This window comes from Simochromis diagramma, unplaced genomic scaffold, assembly GCF_900408965.1.
Source record: "Simochromis diagramma unplaced genomic scaffold, fSimDia1.1 OVJJ01000044.1, whole genome shotgun sequence".
In the NCBI taxonomy this organism is placed as follows: Eukaryota; Metazoa; Chordata; class Actinopteri; order Cichliformes; family Cichlidae; genus Simochromis; species Simochromis diagramma.
In genome coordinates this window covers 234,985-255,788 of record NW_024386942.1, presented here as the reverse complement: position 1 = coordinate 255,788, position 20,804 = coordinate 234,985, and positions in this window count along the sequence as shown.

Sequence of the window (20,804 nt, the reverse complement as noted above, 5' to 3'; positions counted from 1 at the left end):
AGATACTCAGAGATCAGAGACAGAAGCAGCTGTATGTAAGCGTTCTACAGGACTGCTTACACAAACCTGATATTACTGATGTCTCCTAGATATTTCTCATTCAAGGATTCAAAGTGTTTATTGTCATGTGTAACAAGAGAAAAGGGCATTTCTCTGTGCAATGAAATCCTTTCTCTGCTGTCTACAGATGCCGGTTAACATATACATTAAGAATGAACATATAAATACAAATAGTACAAATAAATAAATAAGGACAGAAAGAGGAGACAAAATATGGAAATGTGAAACATAGATGTGTGCAAAGAGCTGTAGCTTAATATGGTGGTTTAATATGCAGGATGACCTGATGTGCAAAAAACATTATTATTACTGTTCAAAAATAGGTCAACTGTTCAAGAGTCTGATGGCAGTGGGGAAGAAGGAGTTGTTGAGTCTGGATGTTCTGGATTTCACGCTTCTAAACCTTTGTCTCGAGGGCAGAAGTGTGAACAGTGGGTGTTGGGGGGGTGTGGGGTCTTTGAGGATGGAGGCAGCTCTCCTCTGGACTCAATGGTAGATGCTCTGCAGATAGGGCAGCGGAGTCCTGGTGATCTTCTCCGCAGTTGCTATCACTCTCTGCAGGCGTTTGGTCCATAGCAGTAGTGCTGCAATACCATGCAGTGATGCAGCTGGTCAGTGTGCTCTCCACAGTGCAGCTGTAGAACCTGCTGAGGATCTTGGCCGACATACCAAATTTCCTCAGCCTCCTCAGGAAATACAGCCGCTGCTGAGCCTTCTTGACCAGCTGTGTGGTGTTCAGTGTCCCGGTGAGGTCCTCAGAGATGTAGACGCCCAGATACCTAAAGCTGCTCACCCTCTCCACTCCAAGGCCCCGGATAAACAGTGGCTGGTGAGGCCTCCTCTTCTTCCTCATGCCCAATATCATCTCCTTTGTGTTGTCAGTGTTGAGTTTTAGGTTGTCGTCCTCACACCATGACACCAAAGTGACCACCTCTCTCCTATAAGCCACTTTGTCCCCTCCAGTGATGCGAACTTCAAAATAATGTTATCTTTGTTGGAGGTGACACAGTCGTGAGTGTACAGGGTGTAGAGGATGGGGCTGAGGACGCAACCTCCGAAGGCGGAGCTGTAATCAACAAAAAGTACCCTGATGTATGAGTCTGTGTTTTCTAGGTGGGTGAGTGAATAGTGAAGGGCAGCAGTGATGGTGTCTGATGTGGACCTATTGGGCCTGTAGGCATACTGCAGGGGAACCAGTGTGTCTGTGATGTTGCTCTGGATGTAGGCCAGCACCACTCTCTCAATGCACTTTGCAATGAGTGGAGTGAGTGCAACTGTTCTGTAGTTGTTCAGGCAGGTGGCTGGGCTTTTCTTGGGGAGAGGGATGATGGTTGTGACCTTAAACATGTGGGGACAGTGTTCTGGGAGAGGTTGAAGATGGAGGTAAGAACCTCAGCCAGCTCATTTGCAAATGCTTTAAGAACCCGTCCCACCATGTTGCCTGGTCCTGCTGCCTTTGAGGGTTGATCCTCCTCAGGGCTTTGTGCACCTGGTCTATTGAGACTGCTGGCAGGGGTGGGGGTTGGGTGGTCTGGAGGGTCTGAGGATCTGGGATGTCTCAAAGCGGGTGTAGAATGCATTGAGATCATCCAGCAGACTGCCTGAAGAGCTGATGGTGCTGGTGGTGGCCCTATACTCTGTGCTGCAGGCCTTGCCACATGCGCCTGGGGTCAGCAGAAGAATAGAAGCCATCCAGCTTCTCTCTGTACTGCCTCTGTTCCGCTGTGATGGCTTTCCTCAGTCCGGACTTTGCAGCTTTGTACAGCAGTTCTCCATGCTGGCTGCAGTTTGAAACACATCCCAGTCTGTTTGGACAAAGCAGTCCTGTAGGATGCTCTCAGTCTCTGGTGTCCAGAGTTTCACAGGTTTAGTGACAGGGTTCGATTGTTTCAGTTTTTGCCTGAAAGTCGGGTACTTGAACAGAGAGATGTGGTGCAGCCCTGAATGCTGTAGACAGGGTGTTCTTGTCACGGGAAGCAATGGCCACGTATTGGTGGTATTTTGGGAGTGCAGTCTGTAAGTTGCATTTATTAAAGTCACCAGCAACAATAAAAACAGCATCTAAATGAGTAGTCTCTAATGCACTGATGATGTCATAGTTTGCCGAGCGCTGCTGTGGAGTCAGCTCACGGCAGGATGTAAACAATGGCCAGAAGCACAGCTGAGAACTCCCGCGGCAGATAGTAGGGGCAGCATTTCAGCATTAAAAACTCCATATCTGGCGAACAGTACTTGTGGACAGTCTGTACGTCTCCACACCATGATTTATTAATCAACGCACACACACCTCCCCCAATACCCTTACCGGAGGCTGCAGTCCGGTCTCCTCGGTATATGGAATGGGTCTGCAGTTGAATGGTGCACTCTTTGTCTGAGAGCCAGGTCTCGGTGAAAATAAGAGCGCAGCATTCTCTAATTCCCCCGCCTCCCCCTCTTGCGTTGCTTATGTTGTCGTTTCCGAAGTGCTATCCTGGGGTCAGCTGAGTCACTAGGGCTTGGTGTTTAAGGGAGTGGTGGTGGCGGTGGCTGCCGCGGCGAACAATGACTTGAAGTTGCGGTGGAAGGGTGAAGTCCAGAGGATTGTATGTGTTACCGATGTCAAGTAGTGCCTGTCTCGGGTATGATAATAGTGCACTGCACTTATCAAGTGCAAACAAAGCAAAAAGTAAGCAAAAACAAACAACAAGTTGGCATCTGAGTGTGGAACAAACAAACACGTCTGCCTCAAGGGGCAACATGTTGAAAGCAGAGCGCTGTAAAGGAAAGGGCTGTGATTGGTTCATAACACGTCAATGAGAAGAAAGGAAAGCTTCAGAGCAACATGAATGAAACAAAGTGTTTTGATGACGACTGAAAGCCAAAACTGTCCCTGAAATCAGAATCCAGTTCATCTCCAGCCCTGTCAGCAGTTCCAGCTGTAGTGCTGTTACAATAATAGTCATCACTTCTAGTTTCACAGCAGCAAACTGGGAACATTCAGCGTCTCAAAGATTGACCTGTTAGCACCTGCAGACATTGTTGAGCTGGCTCTGCTGATCTTGTCTTCATTCTCCACTATTTGGAGAAGCTTCAGCAGGATCCACAGTCAGAGTCAAAGTGGAGTTCTAGCATGGACGTGACGCTTCAAGAAGCTTCAGACAGACAGTGTTCTCCAAAAGTTCTGCTCTAAAAGGAAACTTTGAGCTGGCTCTGTGATTGTTGTAGTCAGAAGGATGGAGGCTGGATCTTTGATGAGTGCTTGCACACAGGCTGTCTTTAAGTATTCTGGGACACAGCCAGAGGACAGACGAGTGTTCATTATTGGAAGCAGCCGAGGGGCAGGGACATCCCAAACTTCACTCAGGAACTTTGGAGGAATCATATCTACACAGCTTGATGAGCGTTTCAGTTGTGCCACAGTCCTTCAAAGCTCCTCCACAGAGACTGGCACAAAAGAAGATCAGATATGGTGGCTGGGGTCGGGGACATCAAGAAAAGAATCAGGAGCTGCTGTTTTGGATTTCCTCTCATTCATTTGATCCTTCAGAAAGTTCAGAAAGTGAAGACGTTCTTCACTCGATGCCGTAATCTGATGAAAACTTGCAGGATTTCAAAGACGCTCCACTGAGCTCCAAAGAGCTCTGGGCTGTGCTTATTAGAATGAATTAAAGGAGAGAAATAGCCTCGCCTCCTTCACCTGTTCATTGAAAGCAGTCGTTCATGCTTTCATCTCTTGATGACGCAGCTGAAGATTCACCTTCTTCCGTCTCCTTTCTGCCCTCCGGCATTGTCTTTTCAGACTGTGAATGTCTTTGTGGATCCAGGGCAGCGAGCGAGCACCACGTTTAGTCCTGATCTTAAAGGTGCAGTTGAATCTAAAGTGGATGTACAAAGGAGGTTCAGATCATTCAGAGTGTTTGTGTGTGTGAGGGAGGAGGAACACCAGTGGTGGTAGAAACACTGATGAACATGTTTCTCCTGCTTCCTCATGAAAAGAGCGTCAGCGTACTGACACAGCTGCTTTTGCCTGATCACTTGGAAAAATGATCTCAAACAGAATCCATCAATGATCAGATAGAAAACACATCAGCTCAAAGCCTGGAGTTCATACTGAAGCCCACAGTTATATGTAGGCCAACAACACGCTGTTTGAAACCAATGAATTACTGTACTGAGGAACTCAAATGAGTCAGTAAGATCATCAACATGGATCTTAAAATCAGCAGCTCAGATCATGTGATCACACATAAGAACCATGGAGCAGGAAACATCTGAGAGTTCAGCTCCAACTCGGATGGAGTCTTAGGAGGGCGGAGATACCTGCACAGATAGGTGTTTCACACTTTAACAAGCAGCACCTCCAAACTACACCCTTCATCCACCTTAATAGGGGAGCATTTGAAGCCAAAGCTCCACCCACCCAGCCACTTTCTCTGGGCTGACTGAAACAATCATATGTGGGGTCAGAGTTCACAGACTAGACAGTCCTCTCCAGATTTCATCATGTTTCTGTTCAAAACATCAAATCGAGCTGATGGGAAGTTGTAGAATCCTTCAGAATAAAAGCCTGACTATTCAGAGCTCCAACATTAAGAAGAGCAAAGTGAACCAAGGTGGATGGAGGCAGCAGAGAAACTGTAGGGTGGAGCTGAATGCTTCATCAATGGGATGATGCAGCAGATTTTCTCCACCTTGCACAAACTGTCCTGTTAGTTATTATGACTGGAACATCCAAAATGTCTCCAGAGGCTCCGAGTCCAGCTGAACATGTATTAGTGTTTAGAGTGGAACTGAGCTGATAGGGACTAGGACCTGGGGGACGTCAGTCAGTGACGGAGCGGTCAGCAGGTGTGGGCAGGTGTGGACAGGTACTTGATGGAGTGTTCCTGCTGGACTCCATATGATATGTTAGCAGAGAGGATCTGGCTCCTGATTGGTTGAAGTGGAGCCCATCTGCTGCAGAAAGATGCCTCCTGTCCCAGAAAAACTTTGAAGTTGTCTCTAAAGCCCAGGCTGTGGGAGTCACACACAGAGGAGAGCCAGGTGTGGAGGCCGAGCAGCCGCCCAAACGCCCCACGGCCACAGGTGGGAGTGGGGCCGCAGATACAAACACTACGGTGGGCTTGTTTCACAGCCTCACAAAGACACACAAAGTCCAGTTTGAGGAAGTGGGAGCGCTGTTTGGAGTCCGGTTGGTGCCCATGTGGATAAGGATGGTGTCGGCCTCCGGACGGGATCGATTCTGCCAGGAAACTTGTCTAAAATGTCCCCAGAGCTTCGGGCCGGGAAAAGACCGAGCGTACGCCTCCTTTATTGTGAAATTCCTCACCATGGTAACTGAACACATCAGCTGGTCTGCAGCAGGTTATGTTCAGAGTTTGAGGCTCAAATCGGCTCAAAGTGTCCCATTTTCACTGATTGTTTCCCGACGACATGCTTCAAGTGTGATATGGATCCTCTGCTGAAGGAATCTGCTTTCTATCCACAACTGTTGATCCGTATCTGACTACAGCAGCGCAGGAAGCCCTGCAGTTACAGAGAAACTGTCTGAGTCGCAGTGTTTGCTGCAGTTTACCTGCAACTGCTGTGAAGAAAAAGTCTCACTGTGTTTGTGTTTGGTCCTAATCTGCTGCCTGTCTGTTTGACATGCTGGATTTTCCCAGCTGATAGATGACAGATTAGAAACTGATCAGTCTATTGATCACACAATATTCCATCAATAGAATTGATTTGACTTTGATTTGTGTAACAAAGTGATTTCCACGTCTCCTTCATGATGTGACAGTGTCAGAGCTGAATGCACTTGTAGAGTATCATGTTTTATGGCTCACATTTAAAGTGTTGCAGCTCAATAGGTACAGCTGTCATATTAGAAATAGAAGCCGCTCTGATTTTAGTGCTCAAAGAAATCTATGAAGTGATGAATTCACACATGAACAGTTTTCTGCAGCGTTCCTCTCGGCCTTATTTGCAGCTCCACTCTTGTTTTTGCTCTAATAATTATTTCTCTCCATGAGCTGTTTCTCTGGCCTGAAGGAGGCGCCACTCTCCATCGCTTCATTAGTGCAGAACAAGAGTCACTGATGCTGCTCTGAACACCAATCACACTTTGTACAGCTCATGTGTGTTTTGTTGTCCTCTCAGTGTGTCAGGTGGAGGTGGAGGAGGGGGCGGAGTCTGTCCAGCTGCCCTTCAAAACCACACAAAACTTGCCTGAAGATGTTTGAAGTGGAGTGGGAACACTTTGAACCTGAATACAGGAAGGTCCACGGTGATATAAAACGGCTCTGACCAGCCTGGAGAACAGGAAGTGGTTTACAGAGACCAAACGAGATGAATGAAAGACCTGCTGAAAACTGGAGACCCTCAGTCTGACCCTGAAACACCCCACAGAGAGAGACAGTGGGAGATATGTGTGTGAAGTGAGGAGGAAAGGACGATTTAGATATAAAACTGTGCTGCTCAAAGTCCAAGGTTTGTTTGTCTAGGTCTGTGTGTGTGTCTGTGTGTGTGTGTGTCTCTGACTGTCTTGTGTCTCCTCTGCAGGGAGAGTTTAGGTCCAGGATCAAACAGGGGACATCAGGAACAGAAGCAGCTCCATTGATCCGACTCCTCTGATGGCTGATCAATCAGTTTGATCTGTGTGTTCTTTGATTATTGATCAGTGATGTCAGAGTGGAGTCAGTGTGATGTTGTTGTGTGTTTGAGACTTTTAGTGTCCATGAAGGTCTCTGCTGCCGTAGATCCTCTGAACTGTGACAGAGGTCTCACTCTGGAGGAAACTCTCAGCACTTTCCAGCAGCTCCTCCATCATGGAGGACGTTCCCTCACTGTAACAGGTGGAGGAGAGGAGGAGAGGAAGCACAGGTGGATCCTCTGAGGAAGAGGAGCGTTCCTACAAACCACATGATCACATTACCAGAGGACAAGCATGTGCAGAAACACATTAAAGTCAGCCTGTAAACTCATCATGAGTTTTTCTGCTGTAAATGGAGCCGTGTTGTATTTTCTTTAGAACAAGCTGAGCACAGTAAGGACTGAGATGAAGACAGAGAACAGATGAAGTTAGTTTGGACTTCCTGTATGCTGACTCTGACTGAGGTGACGAGTGGATGCTAACAGTTTCTGTTTCCTCGATGGAGCTCTCTCATCTTCTCCAAATCTCTGCTGGACATAATCTTTCTTCACAGTTAACAGCAGCTGGTGTAAGAAGATAAACTCTATGACAGTCATTCTCAAACCGTGGTACGCGTACCAGTGGTGGTACGTGGGAAATATCCCCCCGGCCCCCAAAATTAAGAATAAATAATATACCATTGTGGAGGTATGCAAAGATGACACGAGGGTTCCCGAGGCTCCTCTGGGATCCAGAAAACATCTCCCCGTATGTGAGTCCTCTATGAAGAGCAGCCTTTTCTTATCGCCAGCGGTCACGGCCGCTACAGAGCGCTGGCTGGGCAGACTCATTTCCCCAGGCCTTAAAACTACAAGGCAGCCAAAACGCTGGTGGTAAAAACACAGCCCTTTTCCACGGTGCCGCGATCCCAACCACCATCAATGAGTCGGAGTCCCCAGGAGAATCGGTGGGAGATGCCGTCGGAACTATCACCTGGATGCTGAAGCTCCTAGTACCCAGAAGAGCGATAATCCTTCGAGGCCAGCAGCAGGGAGTTGATGAGGCCAGCTCGCACTGGTGCCGATAACTGTCAGAGGAAGACATGAGTAAAGAGGAATCCAGCATCATCCATTCCTAACAAGGACAGCGTGCTCTCTATGAGCTCGAGAGCGGTACCATCATCCAGGCCCGAGAAAGAGAGGAGTTTCTCGGCCCGCTCTGCGTCGGAGAGGAAATAACACCGCAGAAGCAGCGCCTTGAGAGGGTGTATTTCCCTTGGATGGGGGTTCCTGAGGAGAGGTCATCACACGGCAGGTGGACAGTGGATCCAGCGAGGTTAAATGAAGACAGAAAACATATAAATCACCTTGAGCGACTGTTGTTGTGATTTGGCGATAGATAAATTGAATTGAATTGAAAAACTAAACAGCAGTGTTTGTAGTGTTACTGAAGTTGGGCTAGCTGGTATGTGGTGGGTAGCTACACAGCTATGGTTAGCATAATATAAACACAGTGAAGCTGGAGGGTGAACGCTAACTTTTTTTTCCACTAGATAAAAGCTAACGTGAGGGTTCCCAAAGGTCAGGGACAAATGTAATCAGCATCAAATGGCAGGATGCTGTAAACGGATCACACTTCAGTCAGGAGAACGACTGAGCTAATCCATCCACAATATGAGGTTAGCCATTAATACACTGCTGCATGGGCTGGGCTGTAGTTACATCGTAAGGGTTTAAAAACTGAGCTTTAAAATGAACAGTGGTAATAAAAACCGAGAGAGGCCGACAGTGATCACTGACCTTTTGTAGGTGTCACGACGTACAAGGTGGACTCACGCGCAGGACTCCGGGGATGATGTACACAAGAGAATTTATTACAGAACAATGTCCAATGAGTGTATATACACAGATACGGGGCAGTGCTATTTACAAGGTGCGGGGCAGTGCTATGTACAAAAGGTGAGGGGGGCAGGGGTCCGGGGAAAATCCAGGGGAACACGCTCGTTTCTCTCCACACAATCCAGGCACGAATCCACTCGCACACCAGGAAAACAGTCCAGGGAATCTGTACACAAAGAGACGCTTGTTAAATGCTAACACACACTGCATGGGAAAATACTGGGGCGCTTGACTTTCACTGACGCGATTCTCACAACGATCCAGCGAAGAACAGCCGTTGCTTCCAGTCTTAAATACCACACTGATGAGGCACAGGTGTTTTCTTCCTCCGAGGGCGTGGGAGAGAAAGAGGGGAGACAGCTGATCAGCGACCAGCTGAACCCCCAGGCCGTGACAGTAGGGGCTTGTTTAGATTAAATAGAACAAGATCCAAGCATTAACATGTTAAAACACAACAGCCTTATAAAACTCAGGTAGGTTGAACCCGGACGCAGGATTCATCAGGTCATTGTTTAAAAATTGGTTATTGGTTATCCCACCTGCTGTGAATGTTTTAATGCAGTACAGTGTTGTTATTATCATTATGTCACATCCTGTTTATGACAGTTAAAAAAATAACATTCATATAAATTGTCTCATGTAAACTGTATGTGGTGTTAAATTGGCCTATACTACTGTACTATAATGTTGGTCATAAGGATGGTACGGTGGCCCCTAGAGACAAAGCACGTACAAACTCCAAAACACTTGCAAACTCCAAACGCAACGGACGTGCTCCAGGACGCTAGGGGCAGTGTTGAGCTCGATTTGCAAAATAACGGCAAGTTTGTCTGTATGGGACGGTCTAGTCTCCGTCTCGCTTCCCAGGTTGCCTAGCAACCATGATACTAACCGCTGGAAACGTGTCATACAACTTTGTTTGACAGAAATGAAGGTGAACATATTTTGTTCGTTTGTTTGTTTCTACATGAGCTTTGTGTGGTTTGATAAGTCTCTGAGGCTGAGACCACAGGACAGTAAAACATGATTGTTGGGCTTCATTCTGAACTGAACAGTCATTTAAGATTAGTTGGTAAATAACAATTAGCTAATGTTGTTCATGAGACTAAAGTCATATCACTTTGGTAATGTAAATTAATATGGCCAATATTTTATGTTATATAATCATTATTAGCTATTACAGCAGTGAACATGAACTCTGTCTAATACTGAGCCTCAGTACAGATTCAAGTTGCAGTTATTTACAGTGGGGCAAAAAGTATTTAGTCAGCCACCGATTGTGCAAGTTCCCCCACCTAAAATGATGACAGAGGTCAGTAATTTGCACCAGAGGTACACTTCAACTGTGAGAGACAGAATGTGAAAAAAAAATCCATGAATCCACATGGTAGGATTTGTAAAGAATTTATTCGTAAATCAGGGTGGAAAATAAGTATTTGGTCAATAACAAAAATACAGCTCAATACTTTGTAACATAACCTTTGTTGGCAAAACAGAGGTCAAATGTTTACTATAGGTCTTTACCAGGTTTGCACACACAGTAGCTGGTATTTTGGCCCATTCCTCCATGCAGATCTTCTCGAGAGCCGTGATGTTTTGGGGCTGTCGCCTAGCAACACGGACTTTCAACTCCCGCCACAGATTTTCTATGGGGTTGAGGTCTGGAGACTGGCTAGGCCACTCCAGGACTTTCAATGCTTCTTACGGAGCCACTCCTTTGTTGCCCGGGCGGTGTGTTTTGGATCATTGTCATGTTGGAAGACCCAGCCTCGTTTCATCTTCAAAGTTCCCACTGATGGAAGGAGGTTTTGGCTCAAAATCTCACGATACATGGCCCCATTCATTCTGTCCTTAACACGGATCAGTCGTCCTGTTCCTTTGGCAGAAAACAGCCCCATAGCATGATGTTTCCACCCCCATGCTTCACAGTAGGTATGGTGTTCTTGGGATGCAACTCAGTATTCTTCTTCCTCCAAACACGACGAGTTGAGTTTATACCAAAAAGTTCTACTTTGGTTTCATCTGACCACATGGCATTCTCCCAATCCTCTGCTGTATCATCCATGTGCTCTCTGGCAAACTTCAGACGGGCCTGGACATGCACTGGCTTCAGCAGCGGAACACGTCTGGCACTGCGGGATTTGATTCCCTGCCGTTGTAGTGTGTTACTGATGGTGACCTTTGTTACTTTGGTCCCAGCTCTCTGCAGGTCATTTACCAGGTCCCCCCGTGTGGTTCTGGGATCTTTGCTCACCGTTCTCATGATCATTTTGACCCAACAGGATGAGATCTTGCGTGGAGCCCCAGATCGAGGGAGATTATCAGTGGTCTTGTATGTCTTCCATTTTCTGATGATTGCTCCCACAGTTGATTTTTCACACCAAGCTGCTTGCCTATTGTAGATTCACTCCCCAGTCTGGTGCAGGTCTACAATACTTTTCCTGGTGTCCTTCGAAAGCTCTTTGGTCTTGGCCATGGCGGAGTTTGGAGTCTGACTGTTTGAGGCTGTGGACAGGTGTCTTTTATAAAGATGATGAGTTCAAACAGGTGCCATTCATACAGGTAACGAGTGGGGGACAGAAAAGCTTACAGAAGACGTTACAGGTCTCTGAGAGCCAGAGATTTTCCTTGTTTGAGGTGACCAAATACTTATTTTCCACCCTGATTTACGAATAAATCTTTACAAATCCTACCATGTGAATTCATGGATTTTTTTTTCACATTCTGTCTCTCACAGTTGAAGTGTACCTCTGGTGCAAATTACTGACCTCTGTCATCATTTTAGGTGGGGAACTTGCACAATCGGTGGCTGACTAAATACTTTTTTGCCCCACTGTACATGTCTTATCACCTTAAATCTTCACTCAAAGACAAGTATCTTTGACAGTGCATATATAGGTTTATCATATAAGAGACAAATGTTGTTCCTTCAGTATGTTGGCATTACTAAATTTGGCTCATTGCTTAATATATTTATAAAAAGAAAATGTACAAGCTGTGATAAAGTTTCTGATAGAATGAAGAGTAGACTGATATATGAAATATTCCTTTATTGGGTGAGAAAATCAGACCATGTCAACTGCTTTAAGTCATACAGAATAGATCAGAGCCTTAAACAGGCTGACTTCTGCTAAATGGGTCAAACTGGGCAGAAAGTCTACAAACACATAACATCCTTATAGAATATGATGTAACACTATAGATCAACTTAGCTCAGAATATATAAAGCATATAAACAGTTACAGCATGATGCAACAAACACAGCAGCTACTGATCCAAAATACTCAAGCTTCATAGAACTGAAACCAACATTTATTTTAGCTCCATTCTGCTGCTGATACAGACTTTAGGTTTCTGAACATTAAACTTGTTGCTGCCTTTCATAGTGTGTAACTTGAAGGCCCTGAGTACTTTCTCCCACACTGAAAACACTGGGATGATAACATTATTTGAACATTACCTAATACTGATTCAGCACAGACAGTTATGTTAAACTTTCCTAGCAGTCCTTCACAAACAGGGAACAGTCTGTCTATTCTCTCCATCTGTCAGCTGCTGCTGGCTCTTCCTCTCCTTCCTCACACACTGCTGAGTTGTCCTGGGATCATCAGGGGTGCAAAGCCTCACGATGATGTGCAGCAGTGGGTCCCTCAGTCTGTCCTCACTCTGGACACTTGCAGTCGTCACACATGGAAATCAAATGTGTGATAAGCTGCAGGATTCAAACACAAGTGTAACTTATAAACACATGTTCATACTTTTATTCCACAATCAGAGAGAAAGAAACAGAGAGAGAGATGCAGGACAGACAGACAGGTGACAGTCTCAGGTGTACACACTGCTACACAACAGCACCAGAGGAGGATTTAGTTGTGTTATACGAAACAAGAAGAGTTCCAGATAGCAGTGGACACATGTGTGACTGCTGTGATTAAAGCATCTTTCTTTCAGCTTAACGAGTGAACCGTCAGCTCGTTCAAACACATGTAAAGTCCGTTTGGCTCGACACCACCGAACAGGGCAGCCAATATAACATAGCTAACATAACAGTGCAGTGAATCCTGCTTGTGCCGTGATATTCAGGACTGCAAACCGAGCAGCATCACTGACTTTCAGCTTGTTGTGTTTGGGATGACTGACTTTAATTATCCATAAAATCATCACATCTCTGTAAGATTAAAGTCAACTATTGAACGGCCGTATATTTTGAAGTAAAGGCTTTAAAACCAAGTTAGTACAAACATCGCTAATGTCACATAACTTTCCCGACATGTGGCCAACAGTAATTTTAATGTTCTTCATTAAAAAACATTTGCGCATAAATAAGTGACATAATATTCAGTACTTACTTCTGAAAGTTTACTCTCCGGCGGCTCCGCTTCCAGCGTTTTTTTCGGCAAAATTATCCACACCACCGCCGCGCTATGATCTGGGATATGTTGGGCCCATCCTTAAAATTCAGGGAAATTAAGGACGCATTGAGGGCCGCATTTCGAGCAGCATTTGAATTGGGACAGCCTTCGTCGTGTCGCTGTGACGTAATCGGCCTTAAAATGCAGCCTTTAAGGCTGCAGACCCTGAATTGGGATACAGCCCAAATCCGGTCATTGGTACTTCCTGGCTTGTGTAGTTACGGTAACAAAAGCTCAACACTGCCCCTAGCGTCCTGCAGCACTTCCGTTGTGTTTTGGAGTTTGCAAGTGTTTGTCTCTAGGGGCCACCGTAGGGTGGTACTTCACGAGCCATATATTTTATGAGGTGGTACTCATTGTGAAAAGTTTGAGAAGCACTGGTCTATGTGAAACTTGATATCAGTAATAAACTGCAAGGAAACGGACTAAGTTGAACTAATTCTAATCGTACTGTAGTTACACTGATTTCAGATTATATTCATGGTTTCATATTTACATGTTTCTTCTCAGTTTGTTTGTTTGGGCAAATTACATTTATTAATGAACATGCTCAGAGTTGTGAAACTTCAGCTCCCACAATGCTTTGGAGGCTATCAAAAGAAAATGCATGCACGTCAACTATAAATACACACCATGAGGCGTAGTAAGGTATCAGGGCGAATTGAATTCTTCATTTAATATGGAACATTACTCCTGCATTAACACAAATCATCATGTAATTCATAAAAACAGATCTAAGTGGTTTCGTCGTCTTCTGGGTTAAGTCAGGCACTTATTGCTTACCTGTGTCTTACAAAGGAAACAAAGGACAGCTTGACCTGAAGACTCAAACACGTCTCAGTCATGTTCACAATAGGAGGAGGAAACACATTCAAAGTGATACAGAACATAACAAATATAATGAGATGAAAATAAAATCTGTTTGAGGTTTAAAGAATGTTCAAATCTATAGATGATCAGAGTCCAGGTTGAGAAAAAATGTCTTAGCTGAAGTTACAGGCTGGACTCAAAAAACTTTAAAGGAAAGTCCACGGTCTGTATGTCCAAACAATCTCAGCAGGTAAGTCGGCTGAAACTGGCTCCTGGGAGGAAAAGAGGGCAAAGAAGGCAAACGCAGAGAAACAGCAGACTGACCTACAGAGGTGAGTACCACACTATAACCACTGTAAGTCCTCTGTATTTAGAGGAGCCAGCTGTGTTCCAGCATGGTCCCTCCCCTGTGGTGTAAGGTGTGGTTAACACATCGGTAGGTTCTATACTTACAGTGTTTTTATACGGTTGTCCACGCTTCTCCCTCCTTCCTCCGCCTCTCACTCTTACCCCACTCTTCTACTCTAACACTTTTCCTGTTATGTTCTTTACCTCTTTTCACCACATCCAAACGGTCACGGTCTAACTTCCTGATGAGTCACTTAAACACTGCTATTGAAAATCTAGAACAATTATTACAGAATTATTACTTATTTTTCTGTTTTAAAACTCTGATTCATTGTCAATATCGTATGATTTACTTTTAGCTCAATCAGAATGCATATATATTCTTTTTATGACTCTGTGTTCAGCACTGTTTTTTTATTTTACTTTAATACATAAAAACACTGAAGAAACAAACAAAGTTATGTCTTCAAAATATGACACATGACTCAAACAGCACTACACATCCTTGCTGCATGTTGTTTCTCCTCTGAGTTTAATTGTGAAAGTCATTTGCTATAAAAAATTTTTATTTTGAAGGATCAAAAGGAAATTATCAGGTTTTCTCTGTCTAACTTAAGAGGACCAAACCTTTAGTGCAGCAGCAGCTGCGTGTTGTTGTTATCAGGACTTTAACTGGAGATGAAGATGTTGCTGCCACTCCTGCTCTCGTACTCGGTAAGAGCGCTCTTTGAATGCAAACACAACAAACACAGCTGTTTGTGCTTTTAGACAACAAAGTCTAACATGAGTTTACTGGATGTAAACTGACTCTACTTGACTTTATTCCTTATAACCCCCTCTGGGACTTCATGCAGGGCGCTCACAGGGTTACAGCTGAGTTCATATCTTTAAGATGAACTATCTGTGTGTTCCGACGTCTCTGTTTCTTACTGATAGAAACACAAACCTGCCAGAGTGTAGTGACGTTTGACAAGATTAACGACTATGGCAAAAAAAAAGAAAAACTTGTCCATGATACAGATGAAAATCGGTTGTGTTGCCAGTTGTGTGTAACATTGTCAGTGGTGACACTTTTTCTATTGTAACACTAAGATGTTTATTTACTAATAAACTGTTTTCTCTGTGTGTGACTGTTTCTGCCTCATTTGATGTTGTTGCATGGTGAGGTTATGTGTTAAAATTGATGGACTGCGGTTGTCATTATTAGCGCTGTTGTCTCAAAAAGGTTCTGGGCTCAGATCTGCTTGTATCTGTGTTCATTTTTCAACCAAATGTAGATATAAATAAGAGATGGTTTCCTCCTTTCACCTCAGTGTTGTTCAGACATCCATCAGTTTTCTTTAACATCTTTGATGTCCTTTCAGTGTTTGTTGGAGAGGAAGGATACATGTTTGAATGCTTTTCATTACATTACGTTACATACACTTTCTGAAACGACTTTGTATGAACCCAAGGAGAAAATCCACTGCAAATACATAAACATGTTTTTGTTGTGTGTGCTTGTGTCTCCTTCCAGTTTCCCAGCATGCCCTGGCTCCGGTGGTGGAGGTGTATGAGGGGGAAAATCTATCCTGTTGCCTTACGAGTACTCAGGTATTATACCTGAAAACCCCCACAGTGCTGTGGACTCGCAATGATCTCAACCCCAAATCTGTCCACCTACGACGAGAGGAAACAGATGATCTGAAAGGGCAAAACCAGCGTTACAGAGGGGCGCACATCAATGAGGCCTGATGCTCTGGACAGTTCAGACTTCAGCCTCACTCTGAGAAAACCCCAAATGACTGATAGTGGCAACTACACCTGCTCCATCGGAATGAAAGAGAGGAACGGAAACTGACAGACATACAGCTGCATGTCAAAGGTAAGAAACCCAACACCTGTGATTATGAAGGTCAGAGGTCAAACTAAAGAGTAACAAAAGATCTTTCTAGTTCTGAAAGCTGATAAAACTAGTGGTAATGTTTTCTAGAAGCAAACCACACTGGAAAAATAAAAACATGAACACCAAAGAAGAAGAAAATAGAATCTTATTGGTACAATTTTTGGTGTCTACTAAATCTGGATAACTTGATCCAGAAATTCTTACATGTGCAGGAAAACCAGCACCTGACAGGCCTAATACGGACAGACAATAACACAACTGACTGTTACTTAGTTGATTACTAACAGTAGTACTGTGAAGACCTGGCACAGTTTTGGCTCACAATCTGTCCTGATAGTTTATCATGCAGAATAGAGATTTTAATGACTTTATTATTGATATCTTTTAACTGACAGCAGAGTCAGAGGTCAGTAACACAGATGCTCAGATCAGATCGATTCTATGATTAAAATCAGTGTGACTGAATCTGCTTCTTAGTTACAGAACATCCAGAAATACTCTCAGCCCTTCCTTTTTCCCCACATTTTGTTATGTAACAGTCTTATTCCAAAATGGATGGAATCAGTTTTTCACCTCCAAATTCTACCTGCACAAAATCCCCATAATGAATACGGAAAAACATTTGCTTAAAATTGTCCAGGTATATTTAAAAAAGCTAAAATTAACAGATGGACAGAAGTACTTGCAGCCTTTTCTGGGACACTAAAAGTTGAGCTCAGTTGAATCTTGTTCCCTTTGAGAATATGTCAGAGTTGTTGATTGGAGTCCACCTGTGGTCGATGCAGTTGATTGGACATGATTTGGACAGGCACACACCTGTCTGTATAAGGTCCCATGGTGGACAGTACATGTCAGAACACAAATCGAGCCTTGAAGTCCAAGGAATTGTCTGCAGACCTCTGAGACAGTATGCATTGAATCGAGTTTGCCAAAAAGCCCCTGAAGGACTCTCAGATCATGAGAAAGAAAATTCTCTGGTCTGATGAAACCAATATTGAACTCTTTGGCCTGAATGCCAAGTGTCGTGTCTGGAAAAAAACAGGCACCACTGGTGGTGGCAGCATCATGCTGTGGGACATTTTACAGAGGAAGAACTAAAGGTTTTCCCGAATACACCAATGTGTAGAGACCTCCTTGATTACAACCTGCTCCAGCGTGCTCTGGACCTTAGACTGGGTGAAGGTTATCTTCCAACAGGAAAATGAACATAGAGACAAGATAACAAAGGAGAGCTTTAGGACCACTTTGTGGTGTGTCTTGAGTGGTCCAGCCAGAGCCCAGGCAGGAACCCAATCAAACATCTCTGGAGAGATTAGACAATGCCTTTGCACTGACACTCCCCATCCAGCCTGATGGTGCTTAAGAGGGTCTGCAAAGAAGAATAAAGAAAATGCCTAAAAATAGCTGCCATACTGAGAGAAGACTGAAGGCTGTAATTGCTGCCAAAGTTGCTTCAACAAAGCACTGAGCAAAGTTTGTGATTACATGTTATTCTCATTTTTTTATTTAACATTGCAATCATTTAAACAGTACCCTGTCATTGTGAGGTATTGTTCAATTCAATTCAATTTTATTTATACAGCGCCAAATCACAACAACAGTCGCCTCAAGGCTCTTTATATTGTAAGGTAGACCCTACAATAATACATACAGAGAAAACCCAACAATCTATGACCCCTATGAGCAAGCACTTTGGCGACAGTGGGAAGGAAAAAACTCCCTTTTAACAGGAAGAAACCTCCGGCAGAACCAGGCTCAGGGAGGGGCGGGGCCATCTGCTGCGACCGGTTTGGTGTGAGAGAAGGAAGACAGGATGAAGACATGCTGTGGAGAGAGACAGAGGTTAATAACAAGTATGAAATGCAGAGAGGTCTGTTAACACATAGACCTCTCTGCATTAACACATAGTGAGTGGAGGAAGGTGTCTGGAAAGGGAAAAACTCAATGCATCATGGGAATCCCCAGGTATTGTTGTGTGTAGAAATGTGAGGTGAAACTCAATCTAATCCATGTTGGAATAACAAAATGTGGAACAAATAAAGCACTGGGAATACTTTCCAGATGCAATTTTTATATTTTGGTTTACTGTCCTCTCAGACCAACAGGTTGAGGTGGAGGTCGTTGAAGGATCAGAGTCTGTCATCCTGCAATGCAACACAACACCTGACCTGCCTGAGGACACCACAGTGAAGTGGACGAGATTTGACCAAGAAATCATGATGGTCCACGAGTATTCAAATGGAAGTGACCAACTTAAGAACCGGACGACTTTACTGTGGTCGCACAAAGATGAACAAAGACCTGCTGAGAACTGGAGACCTCAGTCTGACCCTGGAATACCCCACAGAGAGAGACAGTGGAGGATACATCTGCACCATCTCCAGGGACAAAGACATCCTGAGACAGAAAGTAGTGCTGCAGGTCAAAGGTCAGAGATGTAGATAAAAACCAGGATACAGTGCAGGACTGAGGTCAGAGTTCAAAGGTCATGTTGTTTTGTAATTTTCCACAGAACAGTTGCCTCCTTGGGCCACAGCTTCCCTGGTTCTCCTTGGTTCTTCTTGGGTTCTGGAGGTCTTTTATTTTATTTCCGGGCACTATTTCATGTCAGGTGAGTGTCTCCTACTACACTACCCATAATGCCGATGGTTATCAGGTGTCCTCTGGTGGCTCCTTGACTGTGGCTCACACAACTTGTTCCAGAAGCTGAAAGAGTTGAGAGTTACAAACAGCTGATACAGAGAGCTGAGAACTTCCAGGTTTGTTCCAGAAGTCAGAAAACCTCCTTCAGACTCAGTCATTGATCAGTGAAACAGCTCCACAACATGACTTTACTAACAGTGTGTGTGCTTCACTGCTTGATCTGTGAACTCAGTTTTCTATGTAGTGCAAATCATAACAACGGTCACCTCAAGGTTCAAGTCATAGATTCCACAATAATACAGAAAAAACCACAACACAAACATGAATCATGAATCTTATAAATAACAGGTCATTATAAAAACAGCAATAACAAAATTCACACTGATCAAATGGAGCCATTCTCTCACTTCTTTAAAAGGACTTTAACTTCTTCTGTAGATTTTTCCAGAGGCAACAGGGACAGAGGCAACTTAGTCAAAAGCTTTTTCCCCCAATTCTGTTCTGACTCTAAGGACACACATATACACACTAAGAAAGAACAAACCCAAGCAGAGATTTATAGAAAAATCAACCAATGAGAAAATCTTCAGATATACAGAGTTGGACATTTAGCAGCAGCATACAGAGAACAGTGATATACATGACTTCCACAGCCAGTAATAAAATTAAAACACAATAATGGAAAGTGTCCAACCTCTTTATTCAATCCAATAACTCTTTAACTATTGACCAGGTGCATTCATAGAAGCAGATCACTGTCCACTAAAGGTAAAAAGTTACAGAGATGAAGTGTTTACTCATTTGGAGAAGAAACACATTTATGCCTCAAAGAAAACTTAGTATAATTTCAGCTCAGCAGCCTTTCAGTGTGAGCTTTAATGACAAATTATGATCTTGTCACGGTCTGCATCTGGGTCACTGACCCACGACCATGACAGATCTTTAATGATACCTAGATATTTATAAGATGTCACTATTTTTTATTTTTAATCCTTTAACTGGTTTTGTTCTTAGGAAGTGTCTTGCCACTTGAACTTGAATTTATCTGAATTTAACGCCAACTTAATTTGAGTCAAATGGGACTGAACATCATCAAAGGCAGACTGCACAAATTCAAGTTTTTGCACTTCATCTGAATAAAAATGTAATGCAACATTTTTATCTATGTACACAGAAGAGCAGTGGTCCTAATATGGAGCCCTGGGGAACTCCTTTGGACACACTGTGTTCTAGCTGACAAATAATTTGATAACCAACTCACAGCATTTACAGCTACACCAATTTCTTTAGTCTGTTTACTAAAATGGCAGGACAACTGTGTCAAAAGCCTCCGACAAACCAAGACAAAGAACAGCTCAGTATTTTTTTCAGTCCATTGCATTAATGATGTGTCACCACTTTAATAGCAGCAGTTATTGTGCTGTGTTGTTTACTGAATCCTGATGGGAAATAATTAATTTTAAAATTTTGGGGTTGTTCATTAATAAGCTTTTGTAAACTTAAACACAGTATTTAGATGTGGGCCTGTAGTTATAACATCACCTCTTTTCATCAAGAGAGAACATTGGTAGATTTCCATATTTCAGTGTTCAGTGTTCAAAAGACTAAAACTAAAATTACAAGTTGGCGATTCTGTTATAAAATCTGCAGCCAGTTAAGAAAATAAGGATCAGGTTTGATTTGGTCCTGCCTAACCATGGGACTCAAGGGCAAAGACGTTTGGGACACTCGACAACACACTCCCATTGATGCTGTAAACCGACACAGTAGGATGGATAACATGCGCTTGCATCCTCAGACACGACAGTAGATGACTGCTACAGGACTGACGTGTGTAAAGGTTACTTACCGTGTGGCCCACGGGTACACACTGCAGGATCCGGGGACGTCAGACACAATGACCACAACATGGAACGGATGCACCAACCCCCGTGACCCAACGGCGGCTACACCTTACAAGCTGCACTGCCTCGCGGTACACGCAAAGGGGCAGTTTGGAAAACACATCTTTGGTAAAAACCCTACACACAATTTCGCCTACAGGGGGCTCAATTTGTCATTGAAGCAAAGCTCTTGGGTGAGCACACGCGACAGGTCAGGGCCAAAACGTAGTCATTTCCCTCCTTTGCATTTACTAACGTTTTTTTGATGGC